We start from the raw sequence: 20,508 nt of genomic DNA on the forward strand, positions 1-20,508 counted from the left end.
TTAATTAAGCAATTATTCTTACTCCAACTCTACACCAAAAGTAGAAAGCAAAATTCAACAAAGAGATGGTTTTGGGGAAAAATACCACGCAATTCCTGTAAACTCCCCCTCATTCAAAACTTATGCGATAAAACAGATTATTACAAATATAGTAAATATGCTCATAATTATTATTCTTGTGAAAAGCATGGTGAAAATGAAAATATGAACTATCTCTGAGAACCAAGATCTTCAAGTTAAAAAATCTGAATTTTAGAATGAACTCGTGTCTCAGTTCAGTTGCTATAACAAAATGCCAAAGACTGGGTAGCTTAAAAAACAAACATTAATTTCTCATAGTTCTGGAGACTGTGAAGTCCAAGATCAAGGTTCTGGGAGGGTTTGGTTTCTGGTGAAGACTCTTCCTGGCTTTCCAATGGCTAACTTCTCAATTTGTGTTCATATGGCCTTTCCTCTGAGCATGCATGTGGAAAGAGAGCATTCTCATTCTCTCTCTCTCTCTGTCTCTCTCTCTCTCTTCCCCTCTTTCTGGCTTTTCTTTTTCTTATAAAATCATAATCCTATCATGAAATCTCTAACCTTACAATTTAATTTTATCCTGAATAATTTCTAAAACCCCTACTTTTAAATACCATCACATGATCAGGGGTGCTTAAGGCTTCATTACGAGTTTTGGGGAGATTCAAACATTTAATCCATACCAGTTGGCATGGATTCTGACAAGCTGATCAGATTTCCAGGAAGATATTTCTTTGATTTGAAAGGAGATGAAGGAAGCCTCTGCTCCTACTCTGCTTCTAGCTGGAAGAAAATAGAGTGTGCTTGTTCTATGTAGAGAGTTATGCTTGCTGCAACTTTGCTTTCCAGCTCAGAGATTTGCTTCCTGGAGCCAACTGAGCCCTGTGGCCTTTAGCGCCTGTCAAAAGACAGTACCTAGATCCTGATAAAGGGGCAGGAAAGCAAGGGAAAGGAGGACAACCACAAAGTGAATTGTCAAGAATAAATTAAGATCTGTTGTCAGCCTCAGAACTAATTCCTAGGTGTCCTTTATCCTTGAATAAATCATAAATGATATTCATTTGTATTCTGTGTAGCAACAGTTATAGTGCTACCATCACAGGAATTTGGAACAGCACTCTGAAGTTTATTTTAACTTTTGAGCATTTCTCATCTTTCTTTTTTCTGAAAACATAATTGTAGTTAGTTGAAACAGTTTGTACTTTTCCTTACATGAAAGAAGCAAACAATAGCATTTGTACTAGCAAACGACATTTCAGTTTTTTTTTTTTGTGCATCATAGTTAAGAAGAAAGGCAATGAGAATTACCTCTAGTTAGATAATTCATGCTTTGAATGGATTAAGTCTGTTCAAGAATATTTTACCTCATGGCAAGTAAACATGGCTTGCTCCTATTTCCTCTAAAGAAACTGAGGACTCAGGTATGCTTTGCAGATCTTCAAAACAATTGGAAGAAAAGTCTAGAAAATAAGTATTGATCTCCCGTGTTCCCAACAGACACCTATAGATACTCTGCATATGATTAAGAGTTAAAGTTATTGTAAATTAACAGATTTTATGAATATTGCTTGTTTTCAGGGTGAAAACACTCAGATATGTTAGACATCAGATTAGCATAAGATGATATGAATTATATACTTTATGAGAGAAGAAATAGGAGAAGAACCCACATATAAACAATATCACCTTTAGTCATGAAAACTTCCTGGATTTGCAAGAATGTTCGGAGATGCCATAGTGAATAAGACTATCTTTACACTTCAGGAGCTGATATTCAATTTGGAAGAGATGACAAGTTGTTAGTGTCCCTGGGTGGCTACCTGGCATCCTATCCAGCTTCTTATACAATGACTCTCAAAATACATCATACATAGGGGTCACCAAAGTACTTGTTAAAATGTGGCTTTCTTGGGTTTACTCCCAGAGATTTAAGATCAAAATGGTCTAGGGAAGGCATTTTAACAAACATCCATGCAATTCTGGTGCAGATGGTCCATTTTCAGTTCAAGGGATACTACTCTAGCACATTCATTGGCTTATGAGGAACACTATGGAGTGACAGGAAGACTATTCAGGGCTTGTCTATTAATACAGTCAGGTAGAAAGATGTAATCTTGAACGGATAATGCTTGCCCATTATAGGTTAATGGCACCTGTCAGGAATGTTTTCTTTGCTTTTGGAACAGAAAATGTAGCCTCTATGAGTAAGTAGTCTTAGGAGCAAGTTCAACCCGTTATAATTTGCTTCTATTTATACCAAGAGAGTTATTTAATTACCTATGACCCAAAAAACCAAAGGCCAAATGTTTTCTTTGATATGCAGAGGCTAATTCACAATAAGGGGGTGGGGGATAGGGAAGAATAGAGTTACTTTATATTAGGTAGAGGTGAGTGAAGCAGAGAGAAGGAGTATGGGGGAAGAAATGATAGTAGAGTGAGACAGACATTATTACCTCATGTGCATATATGACAGATATGATCCTGCAATATGTATAATCAGAAAAATGAGAGATCATACTCTATTTCTGTATGATCTGTCAAAATGCATAAATGCATTCTACTGTCATGTACAATTAATTAGAACAAATGAAATAAAATAAATTAAAAAAGAATTTACCTATGTCACTTTGACATGTGGCAAAAGAATGCTCAACAAAATGTTTATTGTGGCATGAAGTTTGGATCTAGTCCCAAAACACACTATGAAAAGGGTATATGGGATGAAACATAACCCAGGGTGATACCTATTATAATTTTAGTGAGATTGTGGTCAGTTCACTTAATCTTGCTAGACCTCAAAAACATTTTGAGAGGATGATTTTTTAAGTATCCATATAACCCAAATCCTGCGGACTATGTCTAGCCAAAAATACAAAAAGGAATCATTAGCATTAGGGTTAGGGTTAGGGTTAGGGAGGGGGGCAATAATGGAGGAAGGAAGGACTGTATAGAGGGAAAAGAGGGGTGGGAGGGGTGGGGGGAAGGGAAAAAATAACAGAATGAATCAAACAACATTACCCTATGTAAATTTATGATTACACAAATGGTATGCCTTTACTCCATGTACAAACAGAGAAACAACATGTATCCCATTTGTTTACAATAAAAAAAGACCCTAGAAAAAGAATAAATCAACACCAAAATCAATAGAAGACAGGAAATAATTAAAATCAGAACTGATCTCAATGAAATTGAGATAAAAAACAATTTAAAAAATCAATAAAACAAAACATTATTTCTTTGAAAGAATAAACAAAATAGCCAAGCTAACTAAAAGAAAGAGAAAAACTCAAATTGTTCAAACCTGTGATTAAAATAAAAATATCATCACACACACAAATGAAATTCAGAAGATAATCACAAAATGTTTTGAAAATTCATACTACAATAAGCTAGAAATCCTGAAGTTATCAACAAATTCCTAGAGACATATGATCAACCCATATTGAATGAGGAGATGTGGAAAATTTAAACAAATCAACTTCAGGTAATGAAATTGAAGAAGCCATCAAAAGTCTACCAAACAACAACAACAAAAAAATACAATGGCTAGATGGATTCTCTGCCAAGTTCTACCAGGGTTTTAAAGAAGAACTAAAATCAATCCTACTCAAATTATTCCATGAAATAGGAAAGGTGAGAACTCTTTCAAATTCATTCTATAAAGCAAGTATCAATCTGATACCAAAACCAGACAAAAACACATCAAGAAAATTTCAAAAAAGCCAATAAATTTTGTTTGTTAAAAAAATTTTTTAGAGAAAAAAAAAGAAAACTTCAGAATTCTATCCTTGATGAACATAAATGCAAAAATTCTTTATAAATTACCAGTAAATTTCATATAAAAACACTTTAAAAAGATGGTGCATCATGATCAAGTGGGTTTTATTCAATATATAGAAATCAATTAATGCAATACATTACATAAATAGAATTTAAGATGAAACCACATGATTATCTCAAAAAAGGCAGAAAAAGCATTTGACAAAGTACAGTATCCTTTCATGTTTAGAACACTGGAAAAATCAGGGATAGGAAGACCATACCTCAACATTGTAAAAACTATATGTGACAAACTCCAGTTTGCCATCATTCTAAACAGAAAATCTGAAAGCATTCCTTCTAAAAACAGGACCAAGACAGGGATGCTTTCTTTTACCACTTCTATTTAACATAATCCTTGAAACTGTAACCAGAGCAATTAGGCAGAAGAAAGAAATTAAAGGGATACAAATAGGAAAGGAAGAACTCAAATTATCTCTATTTGCCAATGACATGATTCTATATGTAGATGACCCAAAATGACATCAGTAAACTGTTAGAACTCATAAATGAATTCAGCAAAGTAGTAGGATACAAAATTAATACACAAATCAATTGTATCCTTATATTCCAATGATGAATCAGATGGAAGAGAAATTAGGAGAACTATCCCATTCACAATAACCTATAAAAAATACTTAGGAATCAATCTAAAAAAAGAGATGAAGAACCTTTACAATGAAATCTACAGAATACTATAGAAAGAAATTGAGGAAGACCTTAGAAGATGGGAAGAACTCTCATGTTCTTGGATAGGCAGATGTAATATTGTCAAAATGGCCATACTACAAAAGCACTATACAGCTTTAATGCAATTCCCATCAAAATTCCAATGACATTCTTCATAGAAATAGAAAAAACTGTCATGAAATTCATTTTGAAAAATAAAAGGCCCAGAATAGCCAAAGCAATTCTTAGCTAGAAAATGAAGCAGGAGGTATCACAATATGAGACCTTAAATTATACTACAGAGCTATAGATAAAAAAACAGCATGGTATTGACACCAAAACAGGCAAGAAGACCAATGGAACAGAAACTAATACACAGAGACAACACCACAGTCACTTCATACTAGACAAGTCACCCAAAACAAACATTGGAGAAAAGATAGCCTCTTAAACAAATGGTGCTGGTAAAACTGGAAATCCATATGTAATAGAATGAAAGTTAATATTTATCTCTCATCCTGCACAACTCTAAGTGGATCACAGACCTAGGAATTAGACCAGAAACCCTGCACATACTAGAAGAAAATGTAGGGTCAACATGTCAACATATTAGCTCAGGAACTTGTAAAGGAGACTTCCTCAATAAGACTCATAAAGCGCAAGAAGTAAAATAAAAAATCAATAAATGGGATGGTATCAAATTAAAAAGCTTCTTCGCAGCAAAGGAAAAAGCAAGAATGTGAAGAGGGAGAAAAAGAATGGGAGAAAATCATTGGCACCTGAACCTTAGATAGGCATTAATATCCAGGATATACAAAAAAAATTAAAAATCTTAGTACCAAAAAGCAAATAACTCAATCAACAAATGGGCAAAGGAACTGAACAGGCACTTCATGGAAGAAGAAATACCAATGGTCAACAAATATGTGAAAAAATGTTCAATAATTTGGGCAATTAGAGAAATGTGAATTAAAACTACACTGAGATTTCATCTGAATTCAGTCAGAATGGCAACTCTCAAGAACATAAGTAAAAATAAATGCTGTTAAGATGAATGGATAAAGAAAATATGGCATATATACACAATGGAATACTACTCAGCCATAAAGAGAAATGAAATTATGGCATTTGCCAGTAAATGGATGGAACTGGAGACTATCATGCTAAATAAAATAAGCAATCCAAAAAAACCAAAGGCCAAGTGTTCTCTCTGGTATGCAGATGCTAACTCACATTAACGGGGGTGGGGTAGGAAAGAAGTACTTTGGATTAGACAAAGGGGAACGAAGGGAAGGGGAATGGGAATAGGATAGACAGTAGAATGAATCGGACATAACTTTCCTATGTACTTATACAAATACATGACCAATGTAATTTCACATCACCTACAACCAGAAGAATGGGAAGATATACTCCATATATGTATAATACATCAAAATATATTCTACTGTCATATAAAACTAATAAGAACAAATAAAAAAATACTAGAGAATGCAGTTCAAAAAATTTTTGAAGATGTGGGGAAAATTGTTCACTCATACATTGCTGGTGGGACTGCAAATTGGTGCAACCACTCTGGAAAGCAGTGTGGAGATTCCTCAGAAAACTAAGAATGAAACCTCCATTTGACTCAGTTATCTCACTCCTTGGCATATATCCAAAGAATTTGAAGTCAGCATATTACAGTGACATAGCCACATCAGTGTTTTTAGCAGCACAATTCACAACAGCTAAGCTATGAAGCCAGTCTAGGTGTCCTTCAATAGATGAATGAATAAGAAAATCATGATACATATATATATATATATATATATATATCTCATGATTTATACATATACACACACAATGGAGTATTAGCCACAAAGAAGAATGACTTTATGATATTTACCATGGATAGATTTGGGGACTATTGTGCTAAGTGAAATAAACCAATCCCAAAGAACCAAAGGTCCAATGTTTTCACTGATATGTGGAAGCTAAACCACAATAAAGGGGGAGAGGGGAAGAAAAGTTCAGCAGATCAGACAAAGGGAGATATAGAGAAGGATGTGGGGATAGGATAGGAATAGGAAAGACAGTAGACTGAATGTAACATAATTTTCCCATGTACATATATAAAAATACCTAAGTGATTTCCACCATCATGTACATGCATAAGAGTGGCATCCTAATTCAGATACACTATATTCCATGCTGTGTAATTATATCATAATGGTTTCTACTGTCATGTATAACTAAAAAGAATCAATAAAAAACAGAGACTATGGTGGTTATAGATATTAGGGAAACATTCTAAAACAATTATTAGAACTTGTGAAATGGTCATTTAGTCAAGCGTACCATACATTTAAGTATCAGAGTGACTAACTGTTCCAGCTTGTCTGAAACTTAGGAATTTCCAGGAGCTTGAGACTTTCTGTGCTAAAACTAGGGCAAGTTGGTCACCCACTCATTATCCACCACTATTTGTGGGATATGTGTTCTTTGATTTCATACCCTCATTTCAGGAGACAAAGTAGAATACACACACAAAAATAATTGAAAAAGAATTCTGGGTTAAACTGTTACTGCCTCCAAATACAATAGGAATTCCAAGATAGAAGGTAGTCAGTGTGGGCTGTAGACACTGAAGAGTTTTTATCAATTAGGTGGGACTGAATTTTTTTGTGACTTGCAGACTGATTTCCTCCTTTACAAGAAATGGTCTCCTGCTTTTTGTATTTATGAAATGTGAAAATGATAGATGATATATTTTAAACTTGTTGAAAAGGGGCAAGGAATAATATTAGTTTAAATCTAAGTTAACTTGCAAACTTTGATTTGTCCATCATTTAATCAATTAACATTTATTTAGGTTTTTCATGCAGTGACAGACACAGGATGCAAAAGTGAATTAAATATTTCATGCCCTTGACATACTCACAGTCTAGTGAGGTGTACGTACATTAATATGTTGAAAAGATAAGTTCAAATCTATGTGAGGAGGCATGGTAGAAATAGTAACAGGGAGTTATGGACGCCCCCAAGGAGAGACATAAGAGAGAAGATATTGGGAATCAATAAACTTCTTTTCCTTGTATTTAATGTCAAATCTGGTTTTGGACATACTTAGTTTTTAGAGCAGACAAATGAAATAACTTGATTAAAGATATGTTGTAGTAAAATAGTTATTTAATGTGAAAATAGATCACACCACACATTTTAAAGTTCTAATCATTTGAGTTTTAGTTGATTAGATACACCCACTATGCTTGCCTTGGCACACACTTTATTTTTTTATTTATTTTTTAATGTAAACACATGGGATACATGTTGTTTCTGTTGGTGCATGGAGTCAAGGCATACCATTTGTGTAATCATAAATTAACATAGGGTAAGGGTAATGTTGTTTGATTCATTCTGTTATTTTTTCCCTTCCCCCACCTCTCCCACCCCTCTTTTACCCTCTATACAGTCCTTCCTTCCTCCATTCTTTCCCCCCTTCCTAACCCTAACACTAACCCTAACACTAACCCGTCCTTTGGTTTTTTGAGACTGGCTTATCTCACTTAGCATGATATTCTCCAATTTCATCCATTTGCCTGCAAATGCCATACTTCCTTATGTCTGGGTAATATTCCATTGTGTGTGTGTGTGTGTGTGTGTGTGTGTGTGTATCTCACAGTTTCTTTATCCATTCATCAATTGAAGGACATCTAGGTTGGTTCCACAATCTGGCTATTGTGAATTGAGCAGCTATGAACATTGATGTGGCTGTATCTCTGTAGTATGCTGATTTTAAGTCCTTTGGGTATAGGCCAAGGAGTGGGATTGCTGGGGCAAATGGTGGTTCCATTCCAAGCTTTCTGAGGAATCTCCATACTGCTTTCCAGAGTGGCTGCACTAATTTGCAACCCCACCAGCAATGTATGAGTGTACCTTTTCCCCCACATCCTCGCCAACACCTATTGTTGCTTGTGTTCTTGATAATCGCCATTCTAATTGGGGTGAGATGGAATCTTAGGGTAGTTTTGATTTGCATTTATTTCTCTTATTACTAGAGATGTTGAACATTTTTTCATGTATCTGTTGATTGCTTGTAGATCTTCTTCTGTGAAGCGTCTGTTCATTTCCTTAGCCCATTTGTTGATTGGATTATTTGTATTCTTGTAGAGTTTTTTTGAGTTCTTTATAGATTCTGGAGATTAGTGCTCTATCTGAAGCATAAGTGGCAAAGATTTTCTCCCACTCTGTAGGCTCTCTCTTCACATTGCTGATAGTTTCCTTTGTTGAGAGAAAGCTTTTTAGTTAGAATCTATCCCAGTTATTGATTCTTGCTTTTATTTCTTGTGCTGTGGGAGTCCTGTTAAGGAAGTCTGATCCTAAGCCGACATGTTGAAGATTTTAACCTACTTTTTCTTCTGTAAGATGAAGGGTCTCTGGTCTAATTTCAAGGTCCTTGATCCATTTTGAATTGAGTTTTGTGCAGGGTGAGAGATAGGGGTTTAGTTTCATTCTGTTGCATATGGATTTCCAGTTTTCCCAGCACCATTTGTTGAAGAGGCTATCTTTTCTCCAATGCATATTTTTGGTACCTTTGTCTAGTATGAGAAAATTGTATTTTTTGGGTTTGTGTCCGTGTCCTCTATTCTGTACCATTGATCTTCCTGTCTATTAAGGTACCAATACCATGCTATTTTTGTTACTATTGCTTTGTGGTAGAGTTGAAGATCTGGTATTGTGATACCCTCTGCTTCACTCTTCTGCTAAGGATTGCTTTAGCTCTTCTGGGTTTCTTATTCTTCCAGATGAATTTCAGAATTGCTTGCTCTATTTCTGCAAGGTACGTCATTGGGATTTTAATTGGAATTGCATTGAATCTGTATAGCACTTTTGGTAGTATGGCCATTTTGACAATGTTAGTTCTGCCTATCCAAGAACATGGGAGATCTTTCCATCTTCTAAGGTTTTCTTTAATTTCTTTCTTTAGTGTTCTGTAGTTCTCATTGTAGAGGTCTTTCACCTCTTTTGTGAGATTGATTCCCAAGTATTTTATTTTTTTCGAGGCTATTGTGAATGGGGTAGTTTTCCTAACTTCTATTTCTGAAGATTCATCACTTATGTATAAAAATGCATTGGATTTATAAGCATTGATTTTGTAACCTGCTACTTTACTGAATTCACTTATGAATTCTAAAAGTTTTCTGGTGGAATTTCTGGGTTCCTCTAAATATGTAATCATGTCATCAGTGAACAGGGATAGTTTGAGTTCTTCTTTTCCAATTCATATCCCTTCAATCTCTTTGGTTTGTCTAATTGCTCTGGCTAGATTTCAAGGACAATGTTGAATAGAAGTGGTGAAAGAGAGCATCCCAGCCTTGTTCCAGTTTTTAGGGGGAATGCTTTCAGTTTTTCACCATTAAGAATGATATTGGCCATGGGCTTAGCATAGATGGCCTTTACAATGTTAAGGAATGTTCCCACTACCCCAGTTTTTTCTAGTGTTTTGAGAATGAAGGGATGCTGTATTTTATCGAATGCTTTTTCTGCATCTATTGAAATAATCATGTGATTCTTAACTTTAAGTGCGTTGATATGGTGAATGACATTTATTGATTTCCAGATGTTGAACCAACCTTGCATCCCTGGGATAAAACCCACTTGATCGTGGTGCACTATCTTTTTAATATATTTTTGTATGCAATTTGCTAAAATTTGTTGAGCATTTTTGCGTCAATGTTCATTAAGGAGATTGGTCTGAAATTTTCTTTCCTCGATGTGTCTCTGTCTGGTTTAGGTATCAGGGTGATATTGGCTTCATAGAACGAGTTTGGGAGGGTTCCCTCCTCTTCTATTTCACGGAATACTTTGAGGAGTATTGGAATGAGCTCTTCTTTAAAGGTTTTGTAGAAGTCGGCTGAGAACCCATCTGGTCCCGGACTTTTCTTTGTTGGTAGGCTTTTGATGACCTCTTCTGTTTCATTGCTTGAAATTGATTTATTTAAGTTGTGTATATCCTCCTGGTTCAGTTTAGGTAATTCATATGTCTCTAGAAACTTGTTGATGTCTTCGAGGTTTTCTGTTTTGTTGGAGTATAGATTTCCAAAATAGCTTCTAATTATGTTTTGTATTTCACTCGTGTCTGTAGTGATGTTTCCTTGTTCATTCCAAATTTTAGTAATTTGAGTTTTCTCTCTTTCTCTTTTTTAGTGTGGCTAAGTGTTTATCAATTTTGTTTATTTTTTCAAAGAACCAACTCTTTATTTTGTTAATTTTTTCGATTGTTTCTTTTGTTTCAATATTGTTGATTTCAGCTCTGATTTTAACTATTTCCTGTCTTCTACTACTTTTGGTGTTGGTTTGCTCTTCTTTTTCTAGGGCTTTGGGCTGTAGTGTTAAGTTGTTCATTTGTTGATTTTTACTTCTTTTATTGAATGAGCTTCATGAAATAAATCTTCCTCTATGTACTGCTTTCATAGTGTCCCAGAGATTTTGATATGATGTGTCTTTGTTCTCGTTTACTTCTAAGAATTTTTTTATTTCCCTCCTGATGTCTTCTGTTATCCATTCATCATATAATAGTGTATTTTTTAATCTCCAGGTATTGGAGAAGTTCCTGTTTTTTATTCTGTCATTTATTTCTAATTTCAATCCATTATGATCTGATAGAATACAAGGTAGTATCTCTATCTTCTTGTATTTGCTAACATTAGCTTTGTGGCATAAAATATGGTCTATTTTAGAGAAGGATCCATGTGCTGCTGAGAAGAAAGTGTATTCCTTCTTTGTTGGATGTTATATTCCATGTATGTCCGTTAAGTCTAGATTGTTGATTGTGTTATTGAGATCTATGGTTTCTTCATTCAATTTTTGTTTGGACGATCTATCCAGTGGTGAGAGAGGTGTGTTAAAATCGCCTAGTATTAATGTGTGTTGTCTATTTGATTTCTGGAATTGAGAAGGATTTGTTTGACGTACATGGATGAGCCAGTGTTCGGGGCATAGATATTTATGATTGTTATGTCTTGCTGATTTATGCTTCCCTTAAGCAGTATGTAATGTCCTTCTTTATCCCTTCTGACTAGTTTTGGCTTGAAGTCCACATTATCTGAAATGAGGATGGATACTCCAGCTTTTTTGCTGTGTCCACGTGCATGGTATGTTTTTTCTCATCCTTTCACCTTTAGTCTATGGGTATCTCTTTCTATGAGATGTGTCTCTTGCAGGCAGCATATTGTTGGATTTTTCTTTTTAATCCAATCTGCCAGTCTATGTCATTTGATTGATGAGTTCAGGCCATTAACATTCAGGATTATTATTGTGATATGATTTGTATTCCCAGTCATTTGACTCATTTTTGTTTTTTGACATGATTTAGTTTCTCCTTTATTTGGCTATTCCTTTACGCTAGTTCCTCCCATTGCTGATTTTCATCATTGTTTTCATCTCTTCCTCATGGAATATTTTGCTGAGAATGTTCTGTAATGCTGGTTTTCTTTTTGTATATTCTTTTAGCTTTTGTTTATCATGGAAGGATTTTATTTCATCGTCAAATCTGAAAGTAAGTTTTGCTGGGTATAAGATTCTTGTTTGGCATCTGTTTTCTTTCAGGGCTTGGTAAATGTTCTTCCAGGCACTTCTACCTTTTAGGGTCTGGATTGAAAAATCTGTTGATATTCTTATTGGTTTCCCCCTGAATGTAGTTTGATTCTTTTTTCTTGCAGCCTTTAAAATTCTGTCTTTATTTTGTATATTAGGTATTTTCATAATAATGTGCCTTGGTGTGGGTCTGTTGTAATTTTGTATATTTGGAATCCTATAAGTCTCTTGTACCTGGTTTTCCATTTCATTCTTCAGATTTTGGAAATTTTCTGATATTATTTCATTGAATAGATTGTTCATTCCTTTGGTTTGTTTCTCTAAGCCTTCCTCAATCCTAATAATTCTTAAATTTGACCTTTGCATGTTATTCCATAATTCTTGTAGATTCTGCTCATGATTTCTTACCATCTTCTCTGTTTGATCAACTTTGTTTTCAAGATTAAATATTTTTTCTTCAATGTCTGAGGTTCTGTCTTCCAGATGTTACATCCTATTGGTTATGCTTTTCTATGGAGTTTTTAACTTGGTTTATTGTTTCCTTCCTTTCAAGGATTTCTGTTTGTTTTTTTTTTTTTTTTCAGTATCTCTAACTCTTTATTGAAATCTTTTGCTTCCCGTATTTGCCCTTTAAACTGTTGATTGGTGAGATCATTTAATGCCTGTATTTGCTCTTTCATCTCCTCATTTGCTTCTCTGATTGTTTTAATTATGTACATTCTGTACTCCCTTTCTGACATTTCTTCTGCTGTGCTGTCATTGGGTTTTATTGATATAGTATCTAGGTTTGTTTGGGTCATTTTCTTCCCTTGTTTTCTCATATTGGTCAGATATTAGTGGGACTCTGAGATATTGCAGATTTCCTCTATTGGCTTATAGTTTTCCTGTAGTTTTCCAGTGTATCACCTCCCAGCCTTCAGTAGCCTGAAGTCTTGGAGGAACTTGATAATGCAGTGCTTCTGAATAAAGGTTCTCCTAGTCCGCTACTGGGTCCAGGGTTGGGGGCTGGTTCTGCATCGAAATCCTCTCACTTGGTGGGCCTACTCCTAGAAGCTGACTGTAGATAGGGCCTGACACCGCTGGAGGGAGCTGGGCTGCTTGAGGAAGTTTCTCGCTGGTCCCGGGCTTGGGGTTGGCTCCCTGTGGAAAAGTTCTCACTGGGAGGGCCTGCCCCTAGAAGCTGGCTGTGGATCGTTCTTGCCATTGGAGAGAGCAGGGCTGCTTGGGGAAGACTCTTGCTGCCCCGCCTGCTCCATGAAGCTTCCCCCTGTCTGGGCCTGCCGCCCAGGCTGAGCTTCACCAGTGGGAGAGTCTCACCCCGCGGCTCTATGTTGGTCCAAGTCTCTCAATACCTCCCCTTCTTGACGGGAGATGCAGTCACCCTCTAGTGCGCCATCTTGGATCTCTGCACACACTTTAATAAAGTTAGACAAACTTAACAAAGGACAGTGCAGAGATGTGGCTGCAGTAACTATGTGATGTACATTTGGCGAAACTCAGTACTGACCCAGAAATTTCCCAATTTTGGCAGGACTCTGTAGGTGGAAGTTAAGTAGACAGTGAAAATAATTTTGAGTTTCACAGATAGTAACTCTTAAAAATGGTGCAAGGTGCTGGAATCTTATTAAAAATGAGTAAGATTTAAGATCTGGTTAGGTCCAACAAATGAATTCACTTCCTAGTATGCAAAAATAAATTACTGATAATATTACTGATAATAAAGGAGGTAAGAAAGGAAGAAAAATTGAATAATATTAAATATGGATAAAACTAGCCTCAAAACTCAAAATGTAAAATGGGCAATTGAGTTTGGGGGCCCAAGAGTATGGTGAATAGAAAGACTATGAAAACTAAATTTCTTCATTGGCATGGGATGATGTTTCTCATATAAATTGTTGTCACAGTGATATTATCTCTAGGCAAGTACCAAAAACAAACAAACACCAAACAAAAAAATCAGACCAACTCAGGGAACATATCACAGGAGCAGACAATAGACAATTAAGTCTGTTCACTATAAAGATCAGAGAAAATTCCGTCCTCTTATCTTAGAGTGAGGTTTATTTCACTAAGGTGCCCAACAGATCCAGGGTGGCACAGATCCTATCTCTAGTGTAGACTGCCCACTTGACATCCAAGTTTTGGGGTTTTTTTTGTGTCTGAAGGGTCTGGACCACTTGCATAGTGGGGAAAGAACAAGAAGAAAAGGAATGGAGATCATCTTTCTCAGTTGCTCCAAAAGCCTATGAAATAAGAATCTACCAATCTGGGGTATGTAGCTTAATGGCAGAGCATTTGACTAGAATACACAAGACCATGGGTTCAATCCCCAGCACTGCAGAAAAAAGAAAAGTCTATCTGTCTCTCTTTGAGGAAAGTTGAGGGCATGTGTCCTGCTTGTGTGAATTGTGGGCTCTTTACTGAAAGGCTAATATGCACACAAAAACCAGCATAAGACTTCTAAGTGCACACAGCTTCCTGAGCCTGTCTGAAAACCTCAAGGCAAACTTAAAGTTTGTTTATATAGGTTTCTACTTTACATTTGTCTTCCATGGTGAATGGTAGAAACTTTATTTGATTTTTTTTAATATGTATTTTTAACAGTCAACTTTGAAAAATACAATCATCAAAAGTAAGTTGTCATTGCATTAAGCATTTGGATTACATTTCTTGGAAACAAGCATTTGGGATCTGTCCCTTCTTGATTCCAGGCTTATATGTATGTTGGTCTATGACCTGCAGCATTAGTCATCCTGATCTCTAGATGCCTTTTTCTTCTATATACCTAGACATGCATACCTGAGAGTGGTATTCTGTGCTTTGCACTTTGAAGGTTCTGATAGTGCAGGGTCAAATCCTGCTTCTGCCACTTACCACCTATGTCACTCAGGACAATTTACTTAACCTTTCTAACTGTGCTTTCTCTTGGGTATGTTAACAAGTATGCACATAATGCAGAATTGAAGAAGCTGATGTATGCAAAGTACTTAGCACAGTGCCTGACCCAGACATAGTACTCAATAAATGCTATTTTTACATGACCCTAGCACAGGCACCCCTGACTTAAAAATATCTGATTACTGTGCTCTGTACATGTAAAGACAAAGTCATTATGAAGGAACTTCCAGAGCCTGCTGCCAAGGCCAGAAACCCCACTGTCCTACCTAAACTCTTGACTGCTTCTAAACCAATTACTCAGCAGATGTATAATTCAGTTACACAATAGACACATAGTTCACCAGTCCTGTCTGCCTACCTCAACTTCATACAATTGCACACTAGGACACTCTAGATCAGTGCTTCTGGAGTCCATGTTTTTGGCAATCTGCCCTAGAATAAAGCTTCTGGTGTAGATCCCAGGGGACAAATATGCAAATTAGGAAGAGGGATCATAGACCAATTTGTGGAATAATGGGCCAGAGTGAACTAACATATATGGTTGCAGATTATTATAAGTAACAATTTAATTAAGTCCCACTAAGTGCTTCCCAAATCCAAAAGGCACATATAAGGCAGACTCTCTTGCCTTGATCTGGGGAGGCAGGCTCTCAGAGCTGAAGTTTTATCAGTATTTCCTCTGTCTTTTCTATTTATTTAGGGGAAAATATCTAAAACTACAAAATATCAACTTTGGTTTGTTCCCCTAGCTTCTTACATTTACATAAACATGCCAATCAGTTCAAAATCCTCTCTTTAGACCTTTCATTTGGTCAGAAAGATAAAGACTATAAAGCACGTCTCCCTCCCCTGTCTCCCAACCATCTCAGTCTGTCTGAGTTCCAAGCCACAGTGTCTGACAATGGGGAATCTTATCCGTTCTAGTTGTTTTCTCTTTGTAGATCTAAAAGAGTTTAAGTTATAACAGCATTCCTAGACCTTCTGCACAAATAATTCACATTTGCAACCAAACCACAGCCACTGCGGCATGGTATCATAAAGACTTCAATTCTGCAAGAGGCACTAAATTTAATACCAGCCCTTCAGGGGCCGAAAGCCATTGCTCAGTTCTTTGCAGAACCTGATTTAATTAAGATGTTTTATGTCCACTTTTATACATTTAAAAGTTGAAATTTAAATGTCTATAATATTAAATAATTCTGTCTTTTAGAAGCATATTTTTCTGAAAAAACCAGACTGGCAGGTTTTCATTTACACAAAATGTGCTAGCATCAAGAGCTGGCTCGTTAGCTGCCAGGCTTCACTTTGTCTCAGTAAATTAGCAGAATGTAAATGAGTCAAGGTCCATGAAAAATCTCCTCATTGATTGCCTCTCCTGGTTTTGCTTCAAACCCTTCAGGGCTCAGATATTTGATACTACAGTTTCAACTTATGCATTATTTGCGTGAAAATGATAGTTTTTTTTTTTTTTTTTTAAGTCAGAGTGTCTAGAAAATGCTCAAAAGATATTTTAGCAAGTCATTAGCCATTCTTTTGTCAGGAACATGTGCCTTGAAATGGTGAAAAATAGGAATAAGCTATCTAAGGTAAGGACCGGCAACTTAGGGCTTGGGAGCTATTGGCAGGCCCTGGTCATTTCTGTTGGTGCTATAAGAAGCCTTTCTGGAAGTGTGGCCAAAAGTACAGGTTGGCTCATCCTGGTCTAATTTGGCTCTGGTTTCGGGTCTGTTATTCCAAGAGGCAGAGTTGAGGTAGAAAGGGGACAGGGTGTCATGAAGGGGTGGAAGGAAGAAAACACTAGTCTAGGGAATTAGGGCCTGGTTTCCTGGTTTCTAGTCCTGGTTCTGACTATGTGACCTCAGACAAGTCATGATTCCTGACAGCAGTTTCCCTTGGAGTGTGGCCCAGAGAGATTCAAGTTGGAGAAATTCCTAGCACCCACCAGCGCTGTTCCTTACCATTCTACTACAGAAAACAAAATCCAAATGAAAGCTGGATTCTTATAGAGATAACTTTGAACCCACATGAATTTGTTTTTAAAAGTAAATGATTGCAGACTTTGGTACTTTGTTATTAGTATCCCACTGTGTGTAACACTGCCACAGCCCTGTGGTCAAGAATGGTGGGGGTGGTCCTCCCCAGGGTTGGGCTTCCTCCCTGGTGCTGGCTGCCACCTTTTAGGAGAAAATTCTCTGAGAGAGACTTTGATGGAGAAGCTTGACTGAAAAAGTAAATGTTGAATTGTCCTGTGTGTAAAGGGGAATCAGTAACAGTGAATGTTCCCTGCTTTAAATTTAGGGTTTGTTCTGAAGAGTATTAAATTCTACTGAATATAAAATGCTTTGTGTAAGCTGAAAAGAGGTATCCAAATGTGCAGGGACCTGCTCTCACACAGATGCCAGGAATGGTCTGTGCAGGGCTGGAGATACCACAGAAAGAGCAATGAAGGTGGACAGGATGACTGAGACACCTCTGCAGTGGCCCAGGGCCCACTGTTGCTGGCCATAGCAGGGAACCTGACACACAGTAAATGATCCGTAAGTGTAAGTAGAATGAATAAATGAACACTTGAATGGCCAAGTGAATCAATCAAATGAGTCAAAGGTGAGATAGAACCACATGAAGGAATTCTGGATTATGTGATCCAAAACAGTGGGTTGCACTGACTAGTCCAGCCTGGAGCTGTCATGTAGGTGCTAAACTAAGAGGGGACAGTCCAGTGACTGGGATGCTGCTGATGACCTCTCTCAGTGATAAGAAGCAAGGTGTTGAGAGATTAGGGGCAGGCCTCTCATGTCAGACTACCTGGGTCCAAATCCCAGATGTTTATCAGTATCTGTAACACTTTGGTTCCTTGGTTTCTTCATCTGTAATATGTGAAAGAGGATGATAATGAAGATGATGTCATTAAATGGGTCACACTTGGGCAGTGCTTGGATCACAGTTAATTCTCAGTTAACACTAGACATCATATTTGGGCAATGAAGGAACTCTGAGACCTATATGATTTGGATCTTCCATGTTTCACAAAAGCTCATGTTGAAGGCTTGGTCCACAGCTGGAGGCATTACTGGGAGGTGACAGAACCATTAGGAGGTGGGGCCTAGTTGGAGGAACTTAGGTCATTAGAAACTTGCTTTGAAGGGGATATTGTGATTCCAGACACTTCCCCTCTCTTGTTTATCAGCCACCATGATATAAGCAGCTTTGCCCCACCATGTGCTCTCTGCCATGACGTTAGACATTTCCACATGCCCAAAGCAAAGGGGCCAAGCAAGCATGGACTGAAACCTCTAAAATTGTAGACCAGAATACATTTTTTCATCTTAAATAAAAAAACTCAGGCATTTTTCCATAGCAATGGAAAGTTAACACAAGGATCTAACTGTGTGCACTGTAGGTGTGTGTGTTCAATTTACAAATCGTTTTCCTAGAATAAGGGTGGGATATCAGACTCCCCAGAATAAAAATGATTAGTATTTGAAGTCAGAGACAAATAAGGCTTGAAAACTTGCTTCACTTCTTACTGAGTAAACTCTGACAAGTCAGTTTTTTGCTTTTTGAGACCCAATTCACAACATTTAAAATGAGGAAATAATAATACCTCGTAGGGCTGTTATGTGGTTTAATAGTATATGTAAAGAGATTTGAAAATCTTAAAGACCACCCCAAAATTATTGTAGTTTTAAAAATTTGTTTTACATTCTGTAATGTTGAAAATTTTAAAAGCATTTTCACATATATTGTTTTGCATGTATACCTGTTACTATTTCTTCCATGTAATATGTTTCTGCATTATTTTCCCGATTATATATTTTCACTTAATGAATTATCTTAACACTCCTATTATTCTGTAAGTGGATGAAGTTCAGTCAGGAGGGTCTTCTTGGAGTATCTCAAATGGTGCAATTTGATTTCAGTTGTGTGTGGCATCCAAATATCCTAAGACGGAATGACCAGATGACTTCTGCTTGGCACCTGGGCTGATGCCTGGAGCGGCTGGTGGCTAACCAGGCCTCTTTCTCTATGCTCTCTCCAGGTGACCAGCTGTGCTTTCATTCCCAGGACAATTCAAAGCAATGAGCCTTCACACGTGAGGGCTGGCTTCTGACAGAATGAGTGGTCCAAGTTACCATGGCAGAAATGGCAAAGATTCTTCTATTTTTGCCTCAACATCACTTTCCCCATATTTTATTGGCCATAAATGAATCACAGGGCCAGCCTGGATTCATGGAAAGTAGATCACTTAAGCTCACAAATACAAGGAAACAGGGACCAGGAAAGATAGAAAGCCACCCTTGGAGATTAGCTGTTACTTGTTATTCTATCACTAGGCATATGACTTTCAAATTCAGGAAACTATTCTATACAAAGATCATTTTTTTTCTTGGATTTCAGTTTGTTGATGTGACTAAAGAACATTATGTAAGAATCTTTTAAAAATTATAGAAAGGCTAAAAAAAATTATTTTAAGAATTCTTAAAGAAATGTGTTGCCTCCTAAGTAAGGATGCCTACTGTTGGTAAAGTAGATGTTAAAAAAAATCCAATTGAACATTATTTCTTCTTTTATTTAGATCAACAGTTTTCATAGCTTAGTGGTCTGGTTCATGTAACATGAGCCTCTATGTGTGTGCATGCATGTGTGTATCATAAGCATGTTTGTGCATGTTAATCTCTTAAGAATGGTTTCCAGAGAAAGGATTTTATTAGCATGACGAAGTTTCTAGCCCTGTGATGTTTGTACCATGCAAATTTTCTACTTACAGTCACGTGAACTTTCTTCTCTCCAGTCTCCAAGTCATGTTGCTTACCTTACATCAAAGTCTAGTTCAAGTCTGCTTCTCCAGTGGAGTCTTCCCTTCCATATTGTAACTTGCAGGGATCTTTCCTTTCTCTTATCCATGTAGTATTGTTCGTCTCACTTCATAACATTTACCTGCTGCTTATTGCTTGGCCTTGCGTTCCCACATGAATTGACACTTCACTATTAATAACTAAAAACCTCCTTTATCATTATTCAATATTTTATTATGGTTTGTTTTTGTTTACTGAATTTATATCTACCTAACAGTTATTGTATATTTATTTGCTTACTTGGGTTTTATATATTTCATTCAATAGTTTGTAAGTATCATAAAACCAGCAATTTTGCATGTTTTGTTATATTCACTGCTATTATCTTCAGCACCAACAAAAACATTTGACACAGTTGATAATAAATCTCTGTTGAATGAACTGTAGTGTGGTGACTTACTCTTTGATACTTGTGCATGCCCTTTGGAAGCTGCTGGGTAAAACAGTATATTGCTCATGTCTCAGCTTTTCTGTGTGCCAAATGGATAGCATGTTACTGCCATCTTATTTTGCTGAGATGTCATGAAGATGACTGAGTGGTGTCCTAATTCACTGATTAATTGTTCATGTGTTCCCAGAGTGCAGTCACAGTTTCAGTTTGTAAATTGTTCTGTGGTTACTTAGATTGAAAAAGAAGCATATAATCAGAAGCTGCTTCATTCAAATA

The sequence above is a fragment of the Sciurus carolinensis genome, chromosome 11 (assembly GCF_902686445.1).
Source record: "Sciurus carolinensis chromosome 11, mSciCar1.2, whole genome shotgun sequence".
Lineage (NCBI taxonomy): Eukaryota > Metazoa > Chordata > Mammalia > Rodentia > Sciuridae > Sciurus > Sciurus carolinensis.